This window comes from Rhincodon typus, chromosome 14 (genome assembly GCF_021869965.1).
Source record: "Rhincodon typus isolate 14 chromosome 14, sRhiTyp1.1, whole genome shotgun sequence".
In the NCBI taxonomy this organism is placed as follows: domain Eukaryota; kingdom Metazoa; phylum Chordata; class Chondrichthyes; order Orectolobiformes; family Rhincodontidae; genus Rhincodon; species Rhincodon typus.
In genome coordinates this window covers 120978-135319 of record NC_063345.1, presented here as the reverse complement: position 1 = coordinate 135319, position 14342 = coordinate 120978, and the positions used below count along the sequence as shown (strand labels likewise).

General features: G+C 42.1%; 1 protein-coding gene across 1 annotated transcript in view; it reads left to right on the top strand.

Moving 5' to 3' along the window:
* The window catches only part of gpc4 (glypican 4), a 97192-nt gene that overhangs the window by 37813 nt on the left and 45037 nt on the right, over window positions 1-14342 (top strand). The window lies entirely within an intron of this gene.

Below are 14342 nucleotides of genomic sequence, written 5' to 3'. Positions count from 1 at the left end.
CACTTAGGACTAGGACTTAGAACACTTAGGACTAGGACTTAGAACACCACAGGCCCTTCGGCCCACGATGTTGTACTGAACTTTTACCCTAATCCTAAGGTCTGTCTAACCTCCACCCCTACCTTATATAATCATCCATATACCTTTCTAATAGCTGCTTAAATGCCACTAATGAGGCCGACTCCACTACCCTCTCCGGCAATGCATTCCACGCTCCTACCACTCTGAGTAAAGAACCTACCTCTGACGTCTCCCTGCTATCTACCTCCACTCTCGTTAAAACTATGCCCCCTCGTAATAGCGACGTCCACCCTAGGAAAGAGTTTCTGGCTGTCCACTCTATCTATACCTCTGATCATTTTGTACACCTCTATCAAGTCACCTCTCATCCTTCGTCGTTCTCAAGAGAAAAGCCCTAGTTCTCTCAACCTTTAAGTTTCTCCTTCTCTCCGTTCTAAAAGGTCTTCCCTTTACTCTAAGGCTGTGCCTTTTGGGTCCTAGTCTCTCATACCAATGGAAACATCTTCCCAACATCCACTCTGTCCAGGCTATTCAGTATCTGTAAGTTTCAATTAGATCCCCCCGAATCCTTCTAAACTCCATCGAGTATAGACCCAGAGTCCTCAAACCTTCCTCATATGTCAAGCTTTTCATTCCTGGGGCCATTCTCGTGAATCTCCTCTGAACCCTCTCCAGGGCCAGTACATCTTTCCTGAGATATGGGGTCCACAACTGTGCACGATACTCCAAATGTGGCCTGACCAGAGCCTTAGAGTCTCAGAAGTACTTCCCTACTTTTATATTCAAGTCGTTTCAAAATAAATGCCAAAGTTGCATTTGCCTTCCTAACTACTGACTCAACTTGCAAGTTTAGTTTGAGAGAATCCTGGACTAGAACCCCCAAGTCTCTCTGCACTTGAGATTCCTGAATTTTCTCCCCATTTAGAAAATAGTCCATACCTCGATTCTTCTTACCAAAGTGCATGACCACACACTTTCCCACATTTGTACTCCATCTGCCACTTCTCTGCCCACTCTCCTATCCTGTCCAAATCCTACTGCAGCCTCCCCACATCCTCAATACTACCTGTCCCTCCATCTATCTTTGAATCGTCCGAAAACTTAGCCAGAATGCCCTCAGTTCCTTCATCTAGATCATTACTGTATACAGTGAAAAGTTGTGGTCCCAGCACTGACCCTCGTGGAACACCACTTGTCACCAGCTGCCATCCTGAGAAAGACCCTTTTATCCCCACTGTCTGCTTTCTGCCAGACAGCCAATCTTCTATCCATGCTAGCACCTTGCCTCTAACAGCATGGGCCCTTATCTTACTCAGCAGCCTCCTGTGCGGCACCTTGTCAAAGCCTTTAGTTAAAAAGGAAAAGGAAGCATATAGAAAGTTAAGGAGACAGAAATCAATCAAGGCCCTTGCATATAATGGAATCAGAAAAGAACTGAGAAAAGAAATTAGGCATAGAAATGACCATGAAATGTCTTTGGCAAGTAGGAGTAAGGAGAATTCCAAGGCATTTTACACCTATATTAGGAACCAGAGAGTAACCAGGGAAAGGGTAGGCCCACTTAAGGAGAATGGAGGGAATTTATGTGTGTTGTTAGATGAATTGGGTGACGGAAGTTCAGTTGGTATAGTTTATATTGATTTTAGCAACGCTTTTGACGACGTCCCACATTGGAGACTAGAAGGTTAAAGCATGTAGAATTGAATGAAACTTGGTGAGATGGATCAGAAACTGGCTTAGTAATAGATCACAAAGAGTAGTGATTTGATTTATTATTGTCACGTGTACGTGAGTACAGTGAAAAGTTTTATTTTGCAGTACAGTAGATCATAACATCAAAGACATAGATCATAGGGTGATTGAACAGGGCAAGGAATACCAAGTTATGGCTACAAAGAAGGTGTACGAAAAGCAAGATCAACATTTATATTTGAAATTTGTGGGGTTCATTCAGAAGTCTTATAATAGTGGGGAGGGAGCTGTTCTTGAACCTGTTGACATGTGTTTTTAAGCTTTTGTATTGAGCTGTTTGAATAACTGGAGGCTGGTATCCAGCTGTGTACCACAAGGATCAGTACTGGGACATTTATTATTTGTTATATATGTAAATTATATAGAATATGGGAATGTTAAGGAAATTTGCAGACAGTGGTAAAGAATGGTAGAGTGATGAATACCAAAGGAGAAGGTTGTTGGTTACAGGAAACTATGGAAGGGTTGTTCAGGTGGGCAGACCAGTGGCACATGATATTTAACCCAAGGTGATGCACTCTGGAAGAAGAAACAAGCTGAGGGAGTGTTTTAATGAATGGCAGGACACTGAGTAGCTCAGAGGAACGCAGGAATCTTGGGGTTATTATTCACAGATCCCTGAAGTAGGCAGAGCGCGTGAATAAGATAATTAAGGTATATGGGACACTTGCTTTCATCGGTCGTGGCATTGAGTATGATAGCAAGGAGGTAAACAGAGCTGTACAGAGTGTTGTTCAGGCTGCAGGTGGAGTACTGTGTGCAGTTCTGGTTACCTCACTACAGGAAGGATGTGATAGCACTAGAGGGGGTTCACCAGGATGTTGCCTGGGATGGAGAAATTGAGCTATAAAGAGAGACTAGATAGGCTCAGGTTGTTTTCTTCGGAGCAGAGAAGGCTGAAGTGGGGTATGATTGAGGCGTATAAGTTTATGGAGGGGTATGGACAAGGTGAATAGAGAGCAGCTATTCTCCTTCGTTGAGTGATCAATCATGCGAGAGCGTAGCTTTAGGGTAAAGGACAACAGATTCAGAGGGGATTTAGGAAAAAAACATTTTCACTCAGAGGGTGGTGGGAATCTGGAATGCACCGCCTGTGAAGGTAGTGGAGGCTGGAAACATTAAAATTTTCAGGAGATTTGGAGGAGTATGTCAAATATCATAACATTCAAGGATATAGAACAAGTGCAGGAAATTGGGATTAGCGCATCTTTATTATTGGTGCAAACTCGATGGGCGGAAGGGCCTTTTCTGCACTGTATGAATCCAGGTCCCTATTCACCAAGGAGAAAGGCATGGATGATAAGGGGTCTGTTAATACTTTAGGGCATATTAAAATCAAGAAGCAGGTGGTGTTGGAAAATATTAATGTAGGTGAGTCCCCACAGCCTGTTGGGATCGATCCCAGCATACTGAATGAGGCAATGGGGGAAATTACTGGGGCCTTGACCGATTTATCTTTGTATCCTCTGTAGTCATTGGTGAGGTCCCAGAAGACTGGAGAATAGCTAATGTTCATTTGTTCAAGAAGGGCAACAGGGATAATCCAGGAAATTACAGGCCAGTGAGCCTTAAACCAGTGTTGGGAAATTTATTGACAAAGTTTCTTAGGGACAGGATTTACTTGCATTTGGAAAAGAATGGAATTATTATGGATAGTCAGCATGGCTTAAGCAAGGACGTCTTAGCTCTGAAACCTGACTGAGTTTTTTGAGGAAGCGAAAAGATAATTCATGAGGTTAAGACCGTCGATGTTGTCTACATGGACTTTTAGTAAAGCATTTGACAAGGTTGGCCCATAACATCAAACCACATGGAATCCGTGGTGAGTTGGCAAGTTGGATACAAAATTGACAAAATGGAAGACTGAGGTTGGCTTTGGTGGTGTGTATTTCTGACTGGAGGTCTGTGACCAGTGGTTCTCTGCAAGGCTCCGTGCTGAGACCTCTTTGTTTGTAATATATATAAATGATTTGGGTGAAAATGTCAGTGGTCTGATTAGTAAGCTTGAAGGTGGTAGGAATATTGGAGGAGTTGTGGATAGTGAGGAACGATATCAAAGGATGTAGTGGGATAGATCAGCTGGAAAGTTGGATGGAGACCTGGCAGATGGAGTGATCTGGACAAGTCTGAGGTGATGCATTTTGGGAGGTCAAATGCCAGAGGAAAGTATAGCTGTAAATGGTTGGAACCTTGGGAACATTGGCATACAGTGGGATCTTGGGATATATAGCTCCCTGAAAGTGGCAACACCAGCAGATAAGGTTAATCTAACAGTAGTGGGGAAAATGCTAGAGACTATTATAAAAGTGTTAAAGCTTGGAATGTTAAGCATGGGTATATGAAGAGAAAATCACATTGAATTAATCACTTGGATTTCTTTGAGGATGTACCTAGCAGAATAGATGAGGGAGAACCAGTGGATGGATTCCAAGAAGGTTTTTGATAAGGTCCCACATAAGATGTTAGTGCAGATTCTGAGGTACCTTTAAATTCATTTTTTAAAATTCAATCATGGGATGACAGCATTGCTAGCTGGGCCAGCATTTATTGTCCATTCCTAATTGTCCAGAAGGCGGTTAAGAGTCAGCCACATTGCTGTTAGTCTGGAGTCACACCATAAGCAAGACCAAGTATGGACCCAGATGGATTTTTCTGACAATCAGCAATGGTTTCATCATTAAACCCTTAATTCCAGATTTTTATTGAATTCAAATTCCACCATCTGTCATGGCAGAATTTTAACCCAGGTCCCCAGAACATTAGCTGAGTTTCTAGATTAATAGTCCTGTGATAATACCACTAGGCCATTGCCTCCCCAATATGACTTGGGCAGCATCATCTTCCCTGGGAAAGACAGAAGCAAAGTACATAGTTAGAACATCAGCAATGCGCCCACTTTCATTTATAAATTCCCTTTTCAATCCAACTCCTTTTTCAAAACTTCTACATAGGAAGATAGGAATGGGAGTGGACCATTCAGCCCATCATACCTGCTCCATTCAATTAGATCATGGTTGACCATTTCCTCAGTGGTACTTCTCCATGCCAATTCCACATCCTTGATGTTGTTAGTCTCCAGAAATCTATCAATTATTGAATTTAAATGCTCAATGATTGAGCTTCCACAGCCTCTGGGCTAGCAAATTCCAATAATTCACCACCCTCTTTGTGAAGAAATTCCTCCTCATCTAATTAACTTGTAGAGTGTACAGCGTAGAACAAAGAACATAGAACATAACAGGCCTTTCAGCCCACAATGTTGTGCCGACCTATTAGCCTACTCAAAGATCAAATTACCCTGCGATAGCCTACATTTTACTATCCTCCATATGCCTATCCAAGAGCCGCTTGAATGACCGTAATGTATGTGATTCCACTACCACTGCCAGCAGTGCATTCCATGCACCCACCACTTTCTGTGTGAAGAGCCTACCTCTGACATCTCCCCTATACCTTCCTCCAATCACCTTAAAATTATGCCCCCTCGTAATAGTCATTTCTGCCCTGGGAAAATGTCTCTGACTCTCCACTCTATCTTTGCCTCTCATCATCTTGTACACCTCTATCAAGTCACCTCTCATCCTCCATCGCTCCAATGAAAAAAGCCCTAACTCCCTCAACCTTTCCTCATAAGACCTGCCCTCCAGTCCAGACAGCATCCTGGTAAGTCTCCTCTGCACCCTCTCTAAAGCTTCCACATCCTTCCTACAATGAGGTGACCAGAACTGAACACAATATTCCAAGTGTGGTCTAACCAGAGTTTAATAGAGCTGCAGCATAACCTCGCTGCTCTTAAACTCCATTCCCCTGCTAATGAAAGCCAACACACTGTATGCTGCCTTTACAACCCTATCAATTTGGGTAGCAACTTTGAGGGATGTATGGACGTGAATCCCAAGATCGCTCTGTTCCTCCACACTGCCAAGAATCCTGCCATTAACCCTGTATTCTACATTCAAATTTTACCTTCCAAAATGAATCACTTCATACTTTTCTGGGTTGAATTCCATCTGTCACTTCTTTGCCCAGCTCTGCATCCTGTCAACATCCCGCTGCAACCTACAACAGCCCTCCAACACTATCCACAACTCCTCCAACCTTCGTGTCATTGACAAACTTACTAACCCACCCTTCCACTTCCTCATCCAAGTCATTTATAAAGATCACAAAGAGCAGAGGTCCCAGAACAGATCCCTGCGGAACACCACTGGTCACTGAGCTCCAGGCTGAATACTTTAATACTTATCTCTTATTCTGAGGTTATGTCCCCAGGTTGTAGAATCACCAGATAGGGGAAACAGCTTAGCTATATTCACCTTGTCACACTCTGTAAGAATTTTCAAAGTTTCAGTTGGATCGTTTATAATTCTTCAAGTTGCCAGATAAGACAATCCTCCGATCCCAGGGATTAATCTGAACCACCATTACATGCTCTTCATGCCTCTAGGAGACTTTTGGATTCCTTTGTCGATGACCTGCTAGTCTCTCCTTGTCTTCTGTCTTTAATTGTTTTAATAGTTTTTTACTTGTCCTCTGAACTTTCTCACTTGTGTTATCCACCTGACATACGCATGCTTTTTCTGTTTTGTATTACTTGATTTCTTCCACCATCGAGGGACTTGTGGCTTTTTGTCCTACATTTTGATCTCATAGTTCGACTATGGTCGAAGTATATTTCTATCTCCTGTTTTAAAGATAATTCATTGTTCCATCACAAATTTGCCTGCATATCTTTGATTCCAAGTTATCTGGGCCAGGTCTATTCTCACCTCATTGAAATTAACCATAAGGCATAAGAGCAGAATTAAGCCAATCGGCCCATTGATCTGCTCTGCCATTCGGTCATAGCTGATTTGTTTCTCAACCCCATTCTCTTGCCTTCTCCCCATAACCCTTGATATCCTTACCATTTAAGAACCTATCTATCTCTGTCTCAAGTACACTCAATGACTTGGCCTCTGCAGTAAGTTTACCACCCACTAACTGAAGAAGTTCGCCCTCATCTCAGTTCTAAACAATCATCTCTTCACTGTGAGGCTGTGTACTAGTCTCACCTACTAATGGAGATATCTTCTGTACATCCGCTGTATTCAGGCCTATCAGTATTCTGTAAATTTCAACGAGTCCGCACCCCATTTGCACACCATACTGCCCCCCCACCCCGCACACACACACACACACACACACACACACACACACACACACACACACCCCGCCATGGGAGTCCTCAATCACTCCTTGCCTGACAAACCCTTCACCCCGGGATCATTCTGTAAAGCTCCTCTGGACCCCCAATAGTGTCAGCACATCCTTGTTTAAATACAGGGCCCAGAACTTCTCAGTATTCCTCAGCAGTACATTTCTGCTCTTGTATTCTAGCCCTCTTGAAATTAATGCAAACGTTGCATTTGCCTTCCTAACTGCCAATTGAACCTCCATGTTAACCTTATGAGAATCCTGAAGTAGGACTCCCAGGTGCCTTTGTGCTTCAGATTTCCAAAGCCTTTCCCCACTTAAAAAAATAATCTGCGCATATATTCTTCTTATCAAAGTGCATAACCTCACACTTCTATATCTGCCAACTGACTGTCCCTCTTTAGTGATTACGTTCGTGCCGTTGCATTCTTGGAGCGGGAGCGTGTGGTGTCCATCAATGCCCTCGATGTCTTTATGGAGAGGTGGACACTATGGGGAGATAGTGTTTTATTTCCCTGTCCAATGCCATTTTTATTTAGCCACTTCCAGTTGTTCCTACTCTCTCCCAGACTTTTGATGATTTGTATTACCCATAATGAGCTGTGCTTGTAAATATTTAATTCACTACATAGATGATTTCTGGTGGTGGTTAGTAGTTAAAAACAAAAAGAAAAGCCATGGTGATTTGGTTGTGGGTAAGTTGTTTGGTTCTGTGTGATAGTACGTCCAGATATATATATATATGCTTTAAAAAAAAAAGGACAGACCCAGATGAGCCTCGATAGCTCAGTCGGTAGAGCATCAGATTTTATCATCTGAGCGTCCAGGGATAAAATCATTGCTTGGTGCAGATTTTGGGGCAGTGGTGGTGTAGTGGTAATGTCACTAAGCTAGTAATACAGATCCCTGTGCTAATGTAGGAGGATATGGGTTCAAAACCCACCTTGATAGATGGTGAGATTTAAATGGAATGATAAATAAAGCACACCTGGGGGCTCTTGTGGTGCTGTGTTGGTCCCTATCTCTGAGCCACATGGCCTGGGTTCAAGTCCCATCTGCTAGATCCCTGAGCAGGTTGATTAGAAAATAATATAAAACAGACCCATTGGGGATACAGTGCTATATTTCCCCTTCTGATTCATAAGAACATAAGAACTAGGAGCAGGAGTAGGCCATCTGGCCCCTCGAGCCTGCCCTGCCATTTAATAAGATCATGGCTGATCTTTTTGAGACTCAGCTCCACTTACCCACCTGCTCACCATTACCCTCAATTCCTTTACTGTTCAAAATTTATCTAGCCTTGCCTTGAAACATTCAGCGAGGTAGCTTCAACCGCTTCACTGGGCAGGGAATTCCACAGATTCACAACCCTTTAGGTGAAGAAGTTCCTCCTGACCTCAGTCCTACATCTGCTTCCCTTTATTTTGAGGCGATGTTTCACCTGCTAGCGGAAACAACCTCCCTGCCTCCACCACCTTATGTATTCCCTTCATAATCTTATATGTTTCTATAAGATCTCCCCTCATTCTTCTGAATTCCAATGCGTATAATCCCAGTATAATTCCATTTTGATTTTGCCACTTTGTTCTCCCAACCATTATGGACAAGACCAAATCCCCTCAAAATGTATTCAGAAGATAGCCTAGACCTTACACTTAACTTTAAAATAAAAGGTTAAAGCGTTGTGTTTCAGATGCAATTTGATTGGTCAAACTACTCGACTTTAAGCAAAACACTTTAGTTTTTATTTATTTTACACTAGTTAAAATACAGACAAAATAAAAATAAAAGAATTGTCTTAACTGTAACTTCATCAAAATGCTTAACAAAATAATATATGTATTAACTACTACTAATTAACTGTTCCAATATAATAATATGCCATAAACCCACCCTTGGCAAAGGAAAGTTCAGTAAAGTAGATTGTGTCACATGCAATTCTAGCAGCAGAAAGACATCTCCAGCTTTTAGCCGTAACAGAGAGGAATATTAGCTTCCACATCCAGCTTTAAGACCCCAGCAACTACTGAAAGCTAAGACTAAAATTCCTTGCCCTTTGGGAGCTAGAACCCCCGCATTCAGGTTGCTCCTGTTGTTCTAACTTTATAAAAGAAAAAACAAGACCTCACAAGCTGCTTACTTTATTGGCTTTGGCACCACTGTCTCACCGTTTCTTTGTGGGGGGGGTGAAAAGACAGGACAAAATTCACCTCTTAAAGCCACAGTATCATCACATCTCCCCTTTTAAAAAGAGACGAACCATCAATATACAAAGATGGCTTCGTTTTCAAAAAACCTTTAGCTTTATTCCAGTAGTACACTACAATACATATACATTACATTGATTCTAAGCATGCAAACATTCACTCATACCATCCGTTTCAGGATTTTTTTTCTCTCCACCGAACACCACCTCCGTTCATCAAAGTCACGACACAGCATTGGTAATTACATTCTGTCATCCTGCCACAAATTTAATTTTCAAATTAATTGGCTGCAATAATAAGCTGCATCTAAATAGTCTGGTATTTTGATCCTTAAATTTTCTGAAACACTACAAGAGGTTATGATCAGCATATATAATTGTCTCAGACACATTACTGGCAATATAAATGCTGAAATGTTGCAATGCCAGCTCCAAACTTGAGGTCTTCTTCTCAACTGGGGAGTATTTCTGTTGATGATTATTCAGTTTTCTGGAAAAACGCCCAGTAGGTCTTTCTATCTTCTTATTGTCCCCTTGCGAGAGTTCAGCATGGACACCCACATCACTCCTATTAATAGCCACCTTGAATGGCTTTGTGTAATTAGGTGTGGCTAACACTAGCACAGTAATTACCACAGCTTTCAGGCTGTCAAATGCTTTCTGACATTCCTCTGTCCACTGAAATTTTCTGCATTTCTTCAACAAGTCTGTCAATGGAGCAACCACGCTGTTAACATTCAGAACAAATTTCCAATAAAAACCACACAATCCCAGGAATCATAATACTTCCCTCTATGCCAATAGTATGGGAAACTGCCCATCTGGTTCACTAATGTCCTTTAGGGAAGGAAACTGCCATCCTTACCTGGTCTGGCCTACATGTGACTCCAGACCCACAACAAAGTGGTTGACTCTGAACTGCCCTCTGGGTAATTAGAGATGGGTAATAAATGCTGCCTGGCCAGCAATGCCCTCATCCTGATAATGAATGTATTTTAAAAAAAAACCTGTGTTTTCACATCTCGTGGGGCCGTTTGTCCATATCCAATGACATGGCTCGGGAATGTGACATGGGCTTTTGCAAACTTACTCTTAGCCAGGCTTATCACCAAGCCCGCCTTCTGAATTCATTCGAGTAATTCCGATTGATATTCAAAATATTCCTTCCAGGTGTAACTAAAAATCGCCAATGTATCCCATACTTGGGTAATCCCAGAATAACGTTATTGGTTGATCTTTAAAATGTGGCTGGCACACTTTTCATACCAAATGGCATTACTTTTAACGAGTACAGTTCTCTTGGCATTATGAATGCCTAAATTTCCTCCACTCTTTCGGATAAAGGTACCTACCAGTATACTATTAGTGAGTTCAACTTAGAAATACAAGTTGCTTGTCCCACCTTTGGGGCGGCACGGTGGCACAGTGGTTAGCAATGCTGCCTCTCAGCGCCAGGGATCCGGGTTCGAATTTCACCCTTGGGTGACTGTCTGTGTGGAATTTGCACATTCTCCCCGTGTCTGCGTGGGTTTCCTCCGGGTGCTCCGGTTTCCTCCCACAATCCAAAGATGTGCAGGCTAGGTGGATTGGCCATGCTAACTTGCCGGTAATGTTCAGGGATGTGTAGATTAGGTGGATTATAGGGGCAGGGTCTGGGTGGGATGCTCGGAGGGTCAGTGTGGACTTATTGGGCCGAAGGGCCTGTTTCCACACTGTAGGGATTCTATGATTCAATACAGCCTTCCAAATATGGAATAGAATATAAATCAGATTTTGTAACTGCATTGACTTTATATTAGTCCACACATAATCACTGGATACCATCTGGTTTTGGCACTATTACCATGGGTGAGCTCTAGTTAATGCAACTCACTTGGGTTATAGAACACATAACAGTACAGGCCCTTCGGCCCACGATATTATCCTACTAAGATCAATCTACCCTGCATACCCTACATTTTACTATCCTCCATGTGCCTATCCAAGAGTCGCTTAAAAGTCTCTAAAGTATCTGACTCCACTACCACTGCTGGCAGCGCATTCCACACGCCCACTGTGTGGAGATCCTACCTCTGACATCCCCCCCATACCTTCCTGGAATCACCTTAAAATTATGCCCGCTCATAATAGTCATTTCCACCTTTGAATGCATGCTGAAGCACAATAAATCTCTTTTTTTTGAGCCTGTGCCAACTTAACAGGGGTAAGTCGATAAGGATGTTATTTAATTGGAACAACATTTCCTATATCTACATCACGTATAATCAGATTAGTACTTCCCAGCTTATTCCACGTATCTCCCTATATGATTTGTATTATCAATAGCTGTGGGTGAGGTACCAGAAGACTGGATGATGGCTGATGTGGTACCATTGTTTAAGAGAGTTGGTAAAGAAATGCCAGGGAACCATAGACTGGTGATCTTGACATCAGTAGTGGGTAAGTTGTTGAAGTGGATTCTGAGGGACAGGATCGACATGTATTTGGAAGGCAAGGACTGATTAGGGATATTCAACATGGCTTTGTGCATGGGAAATCACGTCTCACTAATTTGATTGAGTTTTTCGAAGACGTGACAAGGAAGATTGATGAAGGCAGAGTGTGGACATTGTCTATATAGACTTCAATAAGATGTTTGACAAGGTTTTGCATGATAGACTGGTTAGCAAGGTTAGATCATGTGGAGTCCAGGGAGAGCTAGCCATTTGGATACCAAATGGGCTCCAAGGTAGGAGAGAGGATGGTGGTGGAGGATTTTTTGGACAGGAGGCCTGTGACCAGTGTTGTGCCACAAGGATTGGTGCTGGGTCCACTGCATTTTGTCATTTATGTAAATGATTTGGATGTGAATATGGGAGGAATGTTTAGTGAGTTTGCAGATGACACCATAATTAGTGGTGTCACTGGACAATGAAGGAGGTTATCTCAGTACAACGGGACCTTGATCAGATGGGCCAAGGAGTGTCAGATGGAGTTTAATTTAGATAAATGTGAGGTATTGCATTTTGGAAATGCAAATCAGGGAGGAACTTATACACTTAATAATGGTGAGGCCCTGGGGAGTGTTGCCAAACAGAGACCTTTGGGGTGCAGGTTCATAGTTCCTTGCAGGTAGAGAGGGTAGTGAAGAAGGCATTTGGTATGCTTGCCTTTTTTGGTCAGAGCATTAAGTATAGGAGTTGGGAGGTCGTGTTGCGGCTGTACAGGACATTGGTTAGGCCAGTTTTGGAATACTGCATTCAGCTCTAGTCTCCTTGCTATAGGAAAGACATTGTTAAACTTGAAAGGGTGCAGAAGAAATTTATAAGAATGTTGCCAGGTTTGAAGGGTTTGAACTATAAGGAGAGGCTGAACAGGCTGGGGCTATTTTCCCTGGAGCATTGCAGGCTGAGGAGTGACCTTATAAAGGTTTATAAAATCATGAGGGGCATGGATAGGGTGAATAGCCAAGGTGTTTTACCCAAGGTAGAGGAGCCCAAAACTAGAGGGCATAGGTTTAAGGTGAGAGCGGAAAGGAATAAAAGGGACCTAAGGATGGTGCATGTATGGAATAAACTGCCAGAGGAACAACACTTAAAAGGACTCCGGATGGGTATTTGAATAGGAAGGCTTTAGAAGGTTATAGGCCAATTGCTGGCAAATGGGCCTAGATTAATTTAGGATATCTGATTGGCATGAACAAATTGGACCAAAGGATCTATTTCCGTGCTGTTCAACTCTGACTCTGATTGTAATAACTTTTTCAGGTATTTCGATTTTCTTCGGGAAGGAAACTTGATAATTTATCCTAATTTTTGAGAACTTCCTCATTGACCAATCCAATTCAGAATCCACTGAACTTGGTTCTTCACTCTGTTGTAACCAGTAACACATTCTCCTTTTGCTTTCCTTCCCTATCAAAATGTCGTCTGAGCATATTCACAGGATACACCTGAGATTTCTTTCTATCTGGCATTCTTATCAAATAATTCACCTCACTCAATTTCCTTTCAATTTGATAAGGTGCAGTAATCCTTGCCTTTAAAGGTTCATCTATCACTGGGAATGAAATGAACACTTTACCTCCACTAGTAAAATGAGAAATTTTTGATTTCTTATCTGCTAACTCATCTGCTCTGTTTGTTCTTTTGATACATAATTCAAAAATGCGATATCTGAATGCTGACTGACCAATTTCAGTGGTCCTCTCAGCTCATGCCCAAAAACCAATTCAAATGGACTGAATTTAGTTGATTCATTAGGTGCATCCCTAAGTGCAAAAAGTACAAATGGAATTCCCTCACCCCAATCATCTGGATAGGCTTCGCCAATAAGTCCTCAACCTGGTCTTAAAGTTTGATGCCACTGTTCTAATGCTCTCTGTGATTCTACATGGTACACAGTGGATTTGAATTGTTTATTCCTAATCTATCCGTAGCTTGCTTGAATAACTGATGTTATTGATGTAATCTGTTGCAATTCAGCGAATTTCTTTTGAACTAAAAATATCCACTTTGTCCTCCAATTGTTCTTGTTTTATCTCAACCATTTGATCAAACATAGTTTCTGACTATTGAACTTCAATTTCCTTAACTTTATCGTTGATTTCTTCTCCTGTTTCTGCTTGTGGCTTTGTGACCTTGTTACCATACAGTCAGGACAAATCCCAGGATATACTTCCCATAACACCTCAGTTGCCTGATTTGACGCTGGCTTTTTAACCAAAGTAGGCATCACACCCACCTATGATCCAGCTATGTCATTACCAAGGATATGATGTAGAGGTGCCAGTGTTGGACTTGGGTGGACAAGGTCAGAAATCACACAACACCAGGTTATAATCAAACAGGTTTATTTGAAAACACAAGCTTTCAGAGTTAAACCTGTTGGCCGATAATCTGGTGTCATGTGATTTCTGACAATTACCAAGGATAAACAATATTTCTGGAACTAACCTCACTTTATATAAATGGAACTTTGCTCTTCTCATCATGAATTCCATATATTGCCACCTTTTCTGGCAATACTTATTCTGAATTGCATATCTCCTCATAGAACGTAGAACAGTACAGCACAGTACAGGCCCTTCGGCCCTCGATGTTGCGCCGACCTGTGAAACCAATCTGAAGCCCATCTAACCGAAACTATTCCATTATCATCCATATGTTTATCCAATGACCATTTAAAT